General features: G+C 44.1%; 1 pseudogene across 1 annotated transcript; it reads right to left on the reverse strand.

The window, feature by feature from the left end:
• Positions 1 to 220: 220 nt before the first annotated feature.
• LOC125532224 (exocyst complex component EXO70A1-like) lies at positions 221 to 13,576 on the reverse strand (annotated as a pseudogene). Its single transcript, XR_015610115.1, has 17 exons — positions 13,157 to 13,576; positions 11,402 to 11,542; positions 10,261 to 10,522; positions 9,823 to 10,042; positions 9,599 to 9,728; positions 8,687 to 8,902; positions 8,009 to 8,444; positions 7,707 to 7,891; positions 7,382 to 7,618; positions 6,924 to 7,062; positions 6,639 to 6,851; positions 5,835 to 6,040; positions 2,173 to 2,373; positions 1,990 to 2,074; positions 1,428 to 1,492; positions 1,185 to 1,331; positions 221 to 1,030 (listed from the first exon to the last, which is right to left on the reverse strand). The product of XR_015610115.1 is annotated as an exocyst complex component EXO70A1-like (transcript).
• Between the last annotated feature and the right edge of the window lie 543 nt (positions 13,577 to 14,119).

Genomic DNA, 14,119 nt, shown 5'->3' on the forward strand with positions numbered 1-14,119 from the left:
CCGTGGCTCTGGTACCATGTCAAGTTTCATGCATTGGCCAACGCACATATATCTTCAACAACAATATGTAGAGGATGCACTTTTGTCAATTTAGTCCAGCCAAAAAAATTCCAGACAGTTTTGCGAAAAAATAGAGCCCCAAAATGACCCTCACGTGATAACTTAACGGCAAATTCGTGGGAGCAGTCACTGACTGATCAGAATAAATTCTCAAAGAAGGTAAAAGATGAGAACAAATCACAATAGATTGGAGTGTGCCCCAAAGTAGCAAGCAGACCAGGACATAACCAGGGAGCAGAGCCACTCATATCACTGTGGTCTGTGGTCAACTAGTAGCTCTTAACACGGGATTCAGTACCGAGATTCCCACTGATCACAGTGGGTCAACAGATGATGTTAACGAAACAACAATTATCCACATAATCACGGAGCTGAATTAGGTTTCATGATAAAAACTTCTTGTCGACGCGTTGCTTCCACTGCTTTAGTTCCCATACAGCTGTGCTTCTGAACCAGTCGCGGAAGAGCGTTTCAGACTCAGTAAGCTCACCAAGACAAGAGCTTGTATGTGTGGCCAAAACCCAAAAGTAGTACTCTTATCACAATTCAGAACTGAGCTTGTATCCGTGGCTTGTCTGAGTACATAAATTGACCAGAACAAAACCAGCAAGCAATCACAGTGGTCAACTCTTATCACAGTTCAGAACTGAGCCTCCACTGGTTACCGTGGTCAACTCTTATAAGATAGTACTAGCACAATAGGGCCAATCATCACTGTCGGAAACTCTTGTAAGATTCAGAACTGCGGTCAACCCACGACCAAAAGGTCAAACATCCCATGCATGCTGGATGGACTGCTGGGTGGACAAACCGCGGGGCCCCAATTGTTACAGAAGCGTACTCGCGACGGCGACGCAGCCATCAACCGCTTTCCTGTTTTCCCTCAAATAGATCGTAAAGGAGTAGCTCGAGTTGCTCGGGCGTGTGCTTGATGTATTTCTCGGGGGCTCTGCCGCTGTCGATGAGAGACCTGCGATTTGACAAAGCGGTATTATAGGCGCCAAAAAGAATTAAACACGCACTAGGAGCTATGGCCTTCAGACATGAACATCAATATCCGTCGACGAATTACAGCAAAATCCATTGTTTGCAAGTACGAGGTGTGTGAGTGTCAAGAAAAATACCCGAAATGCATTTTGAAAGACCTGTATGCACACAACAGAATTTCTGCAACTGCGATTCTTAGTGACTCACGCAACTCTGAATCCAGAACAGACCAGCCACACTGCTTCTCATAAATCTCTCCAAATAACACATTGAAAGACCTGAATCTGATAGCATCATAGGGTAGAACAATGTTTCAGAATGGAATAATAGGCCATCATGGCAATAAAGTATGCTGAAATAGTCACTGCATATGAGCAAACCTCTCTTTCACAACTGTTCTTGAAACTGTACCGCTATGACTTTCGAGTGATAGACATTGCAACACCTACAACATTAGAAAACTAAATTAAGGCAATGCACATAAATATTTTACTTCTTAGCTTTTCTTATTTTTGCGACTATATTTTCACTTTCTAAGCAATATTATATCATACTTGTAACATATAAAGCGGCCACCAAAGAAATGTTCAGGAATTAGCGATACACTCAAGCCAAAAAGTTTTCCTTCTGAACAATACTACATCCCAAGGAAATCTATCCAGTCATAACTCAGCAACAAAAAATTAGGGGACTGCGAAACATATTAGCTAAATCCCATTTACGAGATGCATCAATGTTCAATTATTTCTGCATTCCTCCCACCTATTCATTATTAGTACTTACATATATATTTTATATTCGAGTGTGTTTCGACTGGCGTTCTTAGTGAGAACATATATATTTATGAGGTTAGAAAGCTTCAATAAGATGGCATCAAAATGTAAGAGAAATGACACAAATGAGTTTCAAGATTTCTAGCCAACAAACTTTTGACCAACCAACCATTCTATATTGATATGTATTTCGCTGTACAATCCCTCGATTCCTTTGAATCCAGTCATCGCCTAATAGATTCTTGGCTTCTGATCTGAAAGAAAGGGAAGAGAGCATTAGAGTGAACTCCAATTATGTTAAACTCACACACTAACTAATTATGAGTTCGATTGTACTTCATAAGGAACATACCTGCCGACATATTTAACAATATAATTAATGTTATTCATCAAAAATATGTGCATGAGTGCAGGATCCTTATATTGTTTTGCTTTTGCATCCAAATTATTTTGTAAAGCTTCCATAATACTCATGGTTATATATGCCAGCTCAGAACCTGTTCCATCTTCCCTGTTGAATTCCTGGAAGAGCTGTTTCAGAGTTGATTGATAACTACACAAAAAAAGCAGATTGCTGTCATTATTTACCTTTTATTCCTTTATTTTGTGAAGCTGCAGCAAGTAGTGACATATTGAAAGATAACATGGATAGGGAATTACTAGTTAGAAAAAATGAAGCCTGAAGAGGCATTTAATAGGTAAAAATTAGAATTGTATCAACACCACCTTTACAAGAATGGAGAAATGAAGTTCACCTACAACTGCAAGCAGTATTATCTATGTGTTCTGCTCACCGAAACAGTTGGAACAACGATCTAATTCCTAGAAGCCTCAAAAGGTCCAAATATAATTTTAGAATGAACAGATGAAAATACGAGCAACCCTGTCCATAGCTAGTTCTTTGGTGATACTCCAATCCTTCAGGTCTCTCTTAACGGACTCCTCTCATGTCAAATTCGGTCTACCCTGCCCTCTCTTGACATCTCCGCACGCTTTAGCCGTCCGCTATGCACTGGAGCTTTTGGAGGCCTGCGCTGAATATGCCCAAACCATCTCAGATGATGTTGGACAAGCTTCTCTTCAATTGGTGCTACCCCAACTCTATCTCGTATATCATCATTCCGGACTTGATCCTTCCTCGTGTGGCTACACATCCATTTCAACATACGCATCTCCGCCACACCTAATTGTTGAACATGTCGCCTTTTAGTCAGCCAACACTCAGCGCCATACAACATTGCGGGTCAAACCGCCATCCTGTAGAACTTGCCTTTTAGCTTTTGTGGCACTCTCTTGCCACAGAGGATGCCAGAAGCTTGGCGCCATTTCATCCATCCGGCTTTGATTCAATGGTTCACATCTTCATCAATACCCCTATCCTCCTGCAGCATTTACCCCAAATATCGAAAGGTGTCCTTCTAAGGTACCACCTGCCCATCAAGGCTAACCTCCTCCTCGCACCTAGTAGTACTGAAACCGCACATCATGTACTTGGTTTTAGTTCTACTAAGCCTAAACCCTTTCAATTCCAAGGTTTGTCTCCATAACTCTAATTTCCTATTTACCCCCGTCCGAGTATCGTCAACTAGCACCACATCATCCGCAAAGAGCACACACCATGGGATATCTCCTTGTATATGCCTTGTGACCTCATCCCATCACCAAGGCAAAAAGATAAGGGCTCAAAGCTAACCCTTGATGCAGCCCTATCTTAATCGGGAAGTCATCAGTGTCGACATCACTTGTTCGAACACTTGTCACAACATTATCGTACATGTCCTTGATGAGGGTAATGTACTTCGTTGGGACTTTGTGTTTCTCCAAGGTCCACCATATGACATTCCGTGGTATCTTATCATAGGCCTTCTCCAAGTCAATGAACACCATATGCAAGTCCTTCTTTTGCTCCCAGTATCTCTCCATAAGTTGTCGTACCAAGAGATGGCTTCCATGGTCGGCCTCCTAGGCATGAAACCAAAGTGATTTTTGGTCATGCTTGTCATTCTTCTTAAGCGGTGCTCAACGACTCTCTCCCATAGCTTCATTGTATGGCTCATCAGCTTAATTCCATGGTAATTAGTACAACTCTGAACACCCCCCTTTTCTTGAAGATTGGTACTAATATACTCCGTCTCCATTCTTCTGGCATCTTGTTTGCCCGAAAAATGAGGTTGAAAAGCTTGGTTAGCCATACTATCGCTGTGTCCCCGAGGCCTTTCCACACCTCAATGGGGATACAATCAAGGCCCATCGCCTTGCCTCCTTTCATCCTTTTTAAAGCCTCCTTGACCTCAGACTCCTGGATTCACCGCACAAAACGCATGCTGGTCTCATCAAAGGAGTCATACAATTCAATGGTAGAACTCTCATTCTCCCCATTGAACAGCTTGTCGAAGTACTCCCGCCATCTATGCTTAATCTCCTCATCCTTCACCAAGAGTTGGTCTGCTCCGTCCTTGATGCATTTGACTTGGCCAATATCCCTCATCTTCCTCTCTCGGATCTTGGCCATCTTATAGATGTCCCTTTCGCCTTCCTTCGCGCCTAACCATTGCTAGAGGTCCTCATATGCCCGACCCCTTGCTTCACTGACAGCTCGCTTTGCGGCCGCCATCTTGTACTTCTCTATGTTGCCTGCACTCCTATCCAGATATAGGCGTCTGAAGCAATCTTTCTTCTCTTTAATCGCCTTCTGGACATCATCATTCCACCACCAGGTATCCTTATCTTTGCTTCTCCTTTCCCTGGACACTCCAAACTCCTTCGAGGCCACCTCACGAATGCAAGTCGCCATCTTCATCCACACATTGTCCGCATCCCCTCGTTCCTCCCAAGGGCCATCCTTAATGACCCTCTCCTTGAACGCCTGAGCTACCTCCCCCTTGAGCTTCCACCACTTCGTTCTAGCGACTTTGGCACGCTTATCCCGCTGGACACGAATCCGAAAGCGGAAGTCAGCAACCACCAGCTTATGCTGGGGTACAACACTCTCCCCAGGTATCACCTTACAGTCTAGGCACACACGCCTATCTTCTCTTCTCGAGAGGGTGAAATCAATCTGGCTAGAGTGCTGGCCACTACTAAAAGTCACCAGATGGAGAAGAGAATGAAATCGATCTGGCTAGTGTTGGCCACTACTAAAAGTCACCAGATGTGATTCTGTCTTTCTAAAGAGGGTGTTAGCTACAATCATGTCGTAGGCTAGAGCAAAGCTTAAGACATCTTCTCCTTGATTCCTGATGCCATAGCCAAAGCCCCATGCGCCCCTTCAAAACCTGTGTTAGATGTACCCACATGGCCATTGAGGTCTCCTCCTATGAAGAGCTTCTCGCCAATCGGTACTCCTAATCATGTCTTCCAGGCCTTCCCAGAACTCCCTCTTGGTGTTCTCATTGTGGCCTACTTGCGGGGCATACATGTTGATAACATTCAGAACTAAGTCCCCAACTACCATCTTGACCAGGATAATCCGGCCCCCACGTCTCTTGACGTCTACAACTCCATACTTGAGGCTCTTGTTGATCAAAATGCCTATGCCATTTCTGTTTGCAGTTGTCCCTATGTACCACAGCTTGAAGCCGGTATCCTCCACCTCCTTCGCCTTCTGTCCCCTCCATTTGGTTTCTTGGACGCAAATGATATCAACACCTCTCCTCACCGCTACATCAACTAGCTCCCGAAGCTTCCCTGTCAGAGACCCTACGTTCCAGCTACCTAAGCGAATCCTCCTAGGCTCAGCTAGCTTCCTTACCCTTCGCACTCGTCGAGTCAAATGCGAAGACCCTTGCTCATTTTCCACTACATCCGGGCGCTGATGTAGCGCGCCAGTAAGGATGCGACGACACGATCCTCGTTCACTTTCCATCGTATCGGGATCAAGATATGGCGCGCCACCAGGGGGGTGACGGCCCGGCCCTTGCCCATATGCCACCACACCCAAGTTCCGATGTGGCGCGTCGCTGAGAGGGTTACGCCCCAACGAAAAATTAGAAATGCAGATGATTAGGCACTTACTCGAGAAGACACCTAACAAAATTAATCACATAGGTCGTCAAAGCATGAACTCTTCCATCAGTATCAATATTCTTTGTTGCATCCTTTGCAACAGCTTCTTCGAAATAACTAAAAATCTTCTGTGCAGTTTGTGCTAAAGAATTTTTCAGACTGAATGCAGAGTCGCGCATTTGAGAGCATGATTCTCCAACAAAGATGGTGTCAATCTACACATTCAGTTGAAAAGATGAACCTTTTAGTTATTTCCATATAAAAGCTTACCACCAAAATAAATTCACATTCAATTGACACCATAAATCTTCAAACTTCCTACAAGCTTTGTCAAGTTAAGGTGAATATCAAATCAGAGATAAGAGATGGTGAAATATATATTATGCATAAAAGGTGAACTCAAATACAGATGGCTCAACACTCCAATGATGGAAGTATGGTATCAAACTGAGACACATGACTACTATCATACTTGTATAGCTGTAAGCAGAAATTGTTGTTTTACTTAAACATATGCAGCAGTTAATAATCGCTCAATATCACTGGCATATGTTTAAGTAAAACAAATAGATATGGAAGTTAATAACAAACCCTAGCTATTCAAAGAAAGGAAACGCAAAGGTACTTTGCGTTTTCTCGAAAAGAAAATATCACTGGCCAAAGCAAACCAAGCTGTTAAAACAATTACTGCAGGAAAAGTTTTCAGGTGGCGTGAAGGAGAAAACATTTGTCTCAACCGCAAACAGATGTTAACTGTATATTGGGCATTCATAATTATCAACTTATCATTATGCACGCTCGAATAAAATGTACCTCTGTTTGAAGTCCACACATTATCTCATACATGTCTAGCAGAACAAACAGTTTATCCGGTGATCTTTCACTCATAGCAATTGCCTCACCAAAGCTGAGTAGATTCTCCAAATTGTTCTTGGTTATTGTGGAAAAGCACTTATCCCTCAAAGATTGGCTGCATCCGAAAACTTGGTTACAGAGCTGGCGTTCCCCAGCAAAAAGAAGTTTCACCTGTTTCAAGCAGAACACGTCACCAGAGGCAAGTTATAGTGCTATTTAGTAGGTTTGAGAAAAGATCCTTACAGAAATTCGCATGAACTGAATCCAGTTACTTGTTTTGGACTCCAAAATCTCCCAAGCCATTTCCCGCACTTCATCTTTATTCAGTTTCTCGACACCCAAGTTCTTCAAACACGTTTCTAAAGCTGAAGCACGAGCTTCGCTGCAAAAAAAGGAGAATAATGTTTCAGCAAGTCACTCAAGTCTCAAAGGTGGAGCAGCGACTGCATAGGAATCAGATAGCAAAGGCACGTACAAACAAGAAATATTCAATCTTTCCACAGGAGCCTCGCAGTTTCAGTAATGCATATAATTTTATGGCTTTTTTTGCTGAGCACTCGTATTAGTATAGCGACATTCCAAACTGGAATCTTTGAACCTTTTTCCATGGATTATGAATATGGCCAAATTGTTAGCAAATGTATTCAAATTGATTGACAGATGTAACAACACTAAATGAAGATAATGCTGACAGTAGCTACCTGTATATTTCTGCACATTGCTGTTGGCACCCAGCTTGAACCAATTGTTGTGCTAATTTCGCAAGCAAAGGAACAAGCTTGGGTTCAATAAGAGCAGGAAGGCTGTATACGATAGCCTCCAGGTTATCGGACGATGCACCAGGTAATGGGTGTTTCACATCTTCAGATCGAGACTCAGATGATGGCCGAAGCATACTGACAAGGCAATCAAAAAGACAACCAGGCTCCATAGATTTGCTGGATCAGTTAGGGGGACGCACAGTGCAAGAGTTAGATGATGTCAAGATAAAGAAACAACTTAAACCAAGATAAATGAGGCAAAAACCTGCAATGAGACAACTGATTCTGGAATTCGCCCTCGGTCTTCACGAGGGCCTTAAAAAGGACACCCACATGGCTTGGCACCCGGTCACTGCTACTATCATTCCTGTTCGAGCTAAAAAGCTGATCGGACGTTTCTAGGAAACTTTGGAGATTCTCAAGAGGACCTTTCTCTACTGCACACTCTGCCTGCACATATATACAGATGCCAACATTCAAGTCATGTCTAGTTTGCTCCCAAAAAAGCAATACATCACCAAAAAAGGTCGCTAGTTATTTTCTCAAGACTTGCACTGATCACAATACCTGTTGTACTGAATTAAGCACATCAACAAGCTCGCTTTGCAGCTGTGCATCAAAAACAACATCCGAATTCACCTCATCGACCACGCTAGTTGTCTCTTTATTGAACATTTCTGTAGTTATATCCTCAATTGCAATGCCATCATTCACTCTGGTGCTCCGCACAATGAACTCGTCGGCATGCTGCATATCTCTTGGTGTCTTGTCCTGTGGCTGCAATGTTATATTGACACTACTCTTAGATTGTGGCGGCACAATGCCTGTGTGCGGCTGTATGCAGTATGGAAGCGGTCCCGTCTTTTTGGATGTTGAAGGCAATGTAAGAATTTGTCTCATTAGTTAGCTGAAGTGAGCATGACATCTTTGTGTTAAGCTCAAAAGAAAAATGTAACTCGAGTGGCTCAATCCCAAGCATATCATCCTCCATGTAATGGTTTATCTGCAAGAAAAGAGCAGGCCAGGCATGTATGTTACTGTCCATGCATGAACATATGTACTCCCTACCTTCCATTTCCGAAGATGTATTTTGAAGAAGGCGAAAGAGTTGCAGCATATGTTTAAGGATTTGGCAAAAGATAATGAATGCAGGTCCTTTCACCAAGTGTTTTTCTAAGCTTTTGCACCTGGTTTCAAGAGAGAGCTAATAAGGTTCTTGAGTATCCAGGGAGCGTATGAGCTTACCGGTCCAAGTGTGGATTCAATGGCATCAACGCTGATTTGCCCAGTAGTACATTCCATTTTACCAATATCATCTATTATTTCCGATATAAAAGGCCGTTGGCAAGGGTCAATTTCCTGGCAGAGTAGCCCTATGTCGATGCATTTAGTTACTTGTTGGTAACACAATGGACTTTCCTTCCCTGTTTTTTTCCATCTGTGCCTCCATCTTCTGAGTACCTGTTATTCCCCAAAGGTGATACAGACGATGTCCAAATATTTAACCCAAAATGTAAACAATGCCCGCATGCCCTTTAACGTATCATGCAACCCAAGTGGGTGCCTCCAATCATGCGGCAAGGGGCATGATGACGCCAGAAACCAGGTTGGGCATTCCTAAAAGTACTTCCCCTCTCAGACTCCCCATCATAAAAAGAGTAGTAGAATTATATATATTTGTGTTTCTTCTTATTAACTGTCCACAACATCACCAAATACACAACAATTTCAATCCAGATTTTAGATTTATACACACATTATCCCCATGAAAGAGGTTTATCTAGTAGTGTATCATTCTATACTTGAAACTGTGGGTAGCTACTTTCGTTCATGACAGTTTCGTCTGTCAACTACAAGAGGAGTGAAAACTAGAAAGAACGGAGATGCAAGCCACTCTTCCATATTGAGGTAACCTGCCACAGAAGTTTAGCACTTCGGCACAAAACAACACAAAGTTACAAACCTATCCATTCATGCTGATTTAGGAGTCCACTTAATGCGAGACTTGAGTATAGACATCAGATGATTTATTTATTTTATTCCAAGTATGCAAATTAATTAGGAGCACCCAGAATTTTTTTAACTACATGCAAAGAAAACAAAATGATATTTCTGCAAAGGGGCCATCTTCATGTGGTGAGGTAAAAGCAATCTTACATTATTTTTGTTATTATCGGGAATACTCTTCTCTCCTGTCACAAGTTCAATGATTATAATGCCCAGACTATATATGTCTGATTTGAATGACATCTTGCCACGTTGTAGGTATTCAGGAGCACAATATCCTCTGCACAGGAAAGGGAGTTTGATGCAATATGACATAAGAGAATGCAAGAGTAAATACCAGGAACAACAATCGACTATTTAGGTGCATAGCTTACAGTGATCCACAACGGTCTATACTCATTGTTTGTGACTTTTCATCTAGTCTTGCTAAACCAAAATCAGTAATCTTCGGCACCATATCATTATCCAGTAGTATGTTGGCAGGTTTCAGATCCATATGATATATATGCTTTTCCATGTGTAGATAATGTAGACCATCACATATTCCTTTGATTAATCGGTAACGTGCACTCCAATTGAGTCCCCTTAATTCATCTACAGAAAGAAAGAATAGTAGTAAGGCAGCATGAAATCTTCTGACATTTCATTTGTGCAAGCTAACTTGCATACTGAATTAAAGTAACATTTGTATATATGCAATATATACTTACTGATTGTGGATCGCGAGTTAAAAAGTGAAAGTGAAGAAAAGAAGATAAATAAGTAAAGAGAATTATTTTATTCCAAAAAAGGTAAAGCGAAGAGCAGCATACCGCTAATAAACTTTTGCAGGCTTCCATTGCTGATATACTCGAAACAGAGCAATCTTTCTCTTATCTCGGCATAAATAAGTTCTCTTGATCCTTCTTTTTCTATTGCTATCTGGTCAGTACTAGCACAGAAGCCAACAAACCGAACTATATTTGGATGGTTAGTAGCCATAAGGCTATTAACTTCACGATAAAATAGCTTCTCATCAATTGTATGGTTGCTCCTTATCCTCTTCACAGAAACATTTCCATTTGAGAGGATACCCTGTTTAAGAATGCACCATCATTTTTAGGACCAAGGATACGGCGTGAGAGTTCTCTTGTGAGCATTTAGATCAAGTATAGCCCTGCTGTGAGCATTTAGATCAAGTATAGCGTGATAAAATAATAGAGAAAATAGGGTGTGTAATACCCTAAGAACACAACATTTTTTTGTTTGAAATGGAGTACAAAGTAGACAAGCCAACCCACACATACATGCACGGTCCCCGTACTTGCTAAGGAAAACTTGAGGCTCTCCGCCGCAACTTATGGCACCATAAGCTGGCCACACGGCATGTGGAGGTGCTTGTACTCCAAACACCTCACACTTGTTAATGCTACGTATCAAATCTGGTAATATACTGCCAAAAGAATTTGACTTGGCGATATATGCCACAAAACCTAAGTGGTATCTTGGAGCTGTAGCAACCCTGATACGAGAGCTGTCATCTCTCATTGTTTACATAGTTCAGCTACAGTGAGGGCTGCACCAAGAGATAGAAAAAATACAGCTCTCCATTATTTAGAAATAAAAGTTCCTAGGTCTGCATTGCTGGTAATTTAAACATAAGTTTACGACGGAAATAAGTCCATCAATGACATTTGCTGCTTTTAGACCCTTTTCTACTTGTTTACTTGCTGCAAACCCACATATGTTTGGCCCAGAATTTGCAGGTTCACACCTCATCCCATAATGCACATTTTTTGAAAATCCTAACATCATATTTCAAAATCTGAAACTAACCATTTTAATTATTTGAAACACCTAGATGTAAATGCACATGTCACCGCAAAGCACACACTCCATTCTTTGGTGATACAGTGCTATCCTTGGGATGTTTAGGCACTATATGGATAGTTTCTTTTTAAAAGGAAAATTTACCTTATAAACCGTGGCGAATCCACCATGGCCAATCTCTCGCTCTTTGGAGAAATGTGCGGTGATGTTGTCCAGAAGTGCAAGTGGTAGATTCGTCGGTTTCTCTCTTCCATCAAGTATACGCTCGAGCACATCAGGTTCCATCTATCTATTAGCAAACCCATCACAGAGAGTTTAAGCATTGTAGCAACCAAATTTAATTTCCCTTAATAGAGCACAGTTGCAGGAGAGCCGACACAAGGAATAGATTAGCTTTTTCGTTTTTCCAACAATATAATTAACATACTGAAAATTGTAAAACATAATCGTATGTACCAATTCTTTAGTCCCAACCAATATTTATGGTGTCGTCAATCTAAGTGTCACAATGAGTATTATTCTTGGTGAAATGAACAATTATTTGTGTATAAAATTAACTGGTGATCTTTCCGTATGATAGCTCTGTATGGTGGAAAATGGTCGGCCTCAAAGACGAGTCTACTACAAATGCTATGCCCATCACAGGAGCCCAACTGGGTCATGGCCCGCCCAGGGCTTTGGCCAAAATTTGTTTTACTACTACGCATCAGAGGCCCAGCCCAGCGGAACGTCCCAACCATGCCCTTTCTGCTGCCTCGAAGCGTAGTGTCCCACAGTCCCACTACTCGTTCTTTTTGGGCGACAGACAGAGCGTCAACCGAGATTGGACAGCCATGGATGCGCCTCCGGCCCTCTGCCTTGCCTGCTAGATTTAGGAATTTACCGAAAAAGGGTTGCCCCCCGCTTTATATATTATAAAGCAAACAACCACATACATCTGAGCGAACCGATACAAACACACCCACCACGACATACCGCACACACCCAAGGCAAGATACAAAGGTGCCGGGCACCGACACACCACTCGGACGACAACCAAGCAAACTAGAGATGAACCAAGAAGAACTACTAGGAGCCACCGAGGAGGGGTGAGATGGACAATGACGAAGCAAGGACTCCAGGACGGTGCCTCCCAGAAGGGTACGACCACGGATAGCCGCCACCGTCCGATCCGAAGATCAAGTTTTTACCCGGAGCCACACGGAGGAGTGGGAGCACCGCGACGGAGCCTTCAAGAAGGATACGACGTCCGTGGACGCCGCCGCCGCCGGCCAGTACGAGGACTGGGCAAGTGATGGACCCCGGCGATCACACCCCTCCGACACCCCCGCTCCGCCCATCACCCGCAGCCAAGCCCCCCACGAAGCCATGGCTCCCCGCCCGCACCTGAGACGCAGGTTCCACCCTCGAACTCCACGCCTCCCTCCACTAGGGCCGCCGCCCAACATCCAGGCACCCCCAAGACCATCCAAAGAGGCCAGCTTTGTACCAGAGGGACACCCCCAACCGATGTCCCGCGGCAGATGACCCGCCTTGAGCATCGCCGGAGTTGCGACAACCTGCACGTGGCTGGGGAAAGGGGGAGGTGGGGGAGCGGATGCTCCGGACCGGCACACCGCTGTGCCAGTGACGGGTGACCCAAGCACGTCGGCGCCGCCCATCCCTCCAGCCAACCTCCCCACCGGACACACCCCTGTGCCGCCCCATCACAGCAGCCGTCACAGAACAGCGCAAAGCCACCGTCGCAGACCCGGCCACCGGCGAGGAGGACCCCCAAGGACCGCCACTGACCACCAAGAAAACTCACCGGGGAGCCCATCTACGCTTGGATCCCGAAAAATATATGTACACACAAATTTGAGTAATGACTGTAGAGTCTATAGCTTACAGGGGCCTCACCGAGATAGAGTCTGTAGCCCCGACGGGACCGCGCCGCGCCGACGGCCGTCGGTGGATGGCGACCTGGTGTCGCGGCGCCGCTTGCGGTTGAGGCGTTGCCGCGTTGGCTTCACCCGGATCGACGGCGCCGGCGTCCGGCGAGCCAGCGAGTTCTCAGATCTGCCTGGTTGTAGTGTGCCGCGCGGCCGCGCGCTGCCTCCGATCCTTGCTGTTCCCGGCTTCCAATGCCTCTCCTAATCTTCCCAGTTTGTTGGGGAAGGAAAATGGGGCTTGCACGTGAGGAGTAGGGATGGCAATGGGGATAATCCCCTATGGGGATACCTAGAACATCCCCATCCTCATCTATTTCCTATCATCCCATCCCCATCCCCGTTTACATGACTGGGGATGAAATTTCCCCATACCCATGCCCCACTGAGGAACGGGGCCTCACTAGGGTTCCCATCCCCATAAACAAATACTCATATATATAATATGACACCCTATAATCAACATATATACATGATGTTGTCCTTGTCCTACTAATGCCTATCTAGGTTGTATTGACTTCTTGGTCATGGTGGCAGCTGAGGTGATGATGTGAGATAGGTTTAAGGTTTTTTAGAGCTTTTTTTGTTTTTGCAAGTTTATTTGTGAATATTTTAAGGTTGACCGTAGTATCACAATTACTAACCGGGTCCCCGATGGGTATTGGGTCTGGGGAATAGGATATCGTCCCCATCCCCGTTGTACCCCGTGGGGAATAAAATAGTTTGGTAAATATCCCCATGGGGATGTTTTTCGCCCATCCCCACCCCCTAATAGATGAAATCCCCACGGGTTTGGCGGGTATGGGCCCCGTTGCCATCCCTAGTGAGGAGAGATTGGGGAATTTCGGTTGACTTGGAGGAAAGTTGGACTGTCGCTCGTTAGAAGTCCCAACTTTTCTACCTTATCACATTATTATGACGGTGGGGTCAGCTG

Source organism: Triticum urartu, chromosome 1A (assembly GCF_056163025.1).
Source record: "Triticum urartu cultivar PI428250 chromosome 1A, HENAU_Tu73, whole genome shotgun sequence".
NCBI classification, from domain to species: Eukaryota; Viridiplantae; Streptophyta; class Magnoliopsida; order Poales; family Poaceae; genus Triticum; species Triticum urartu.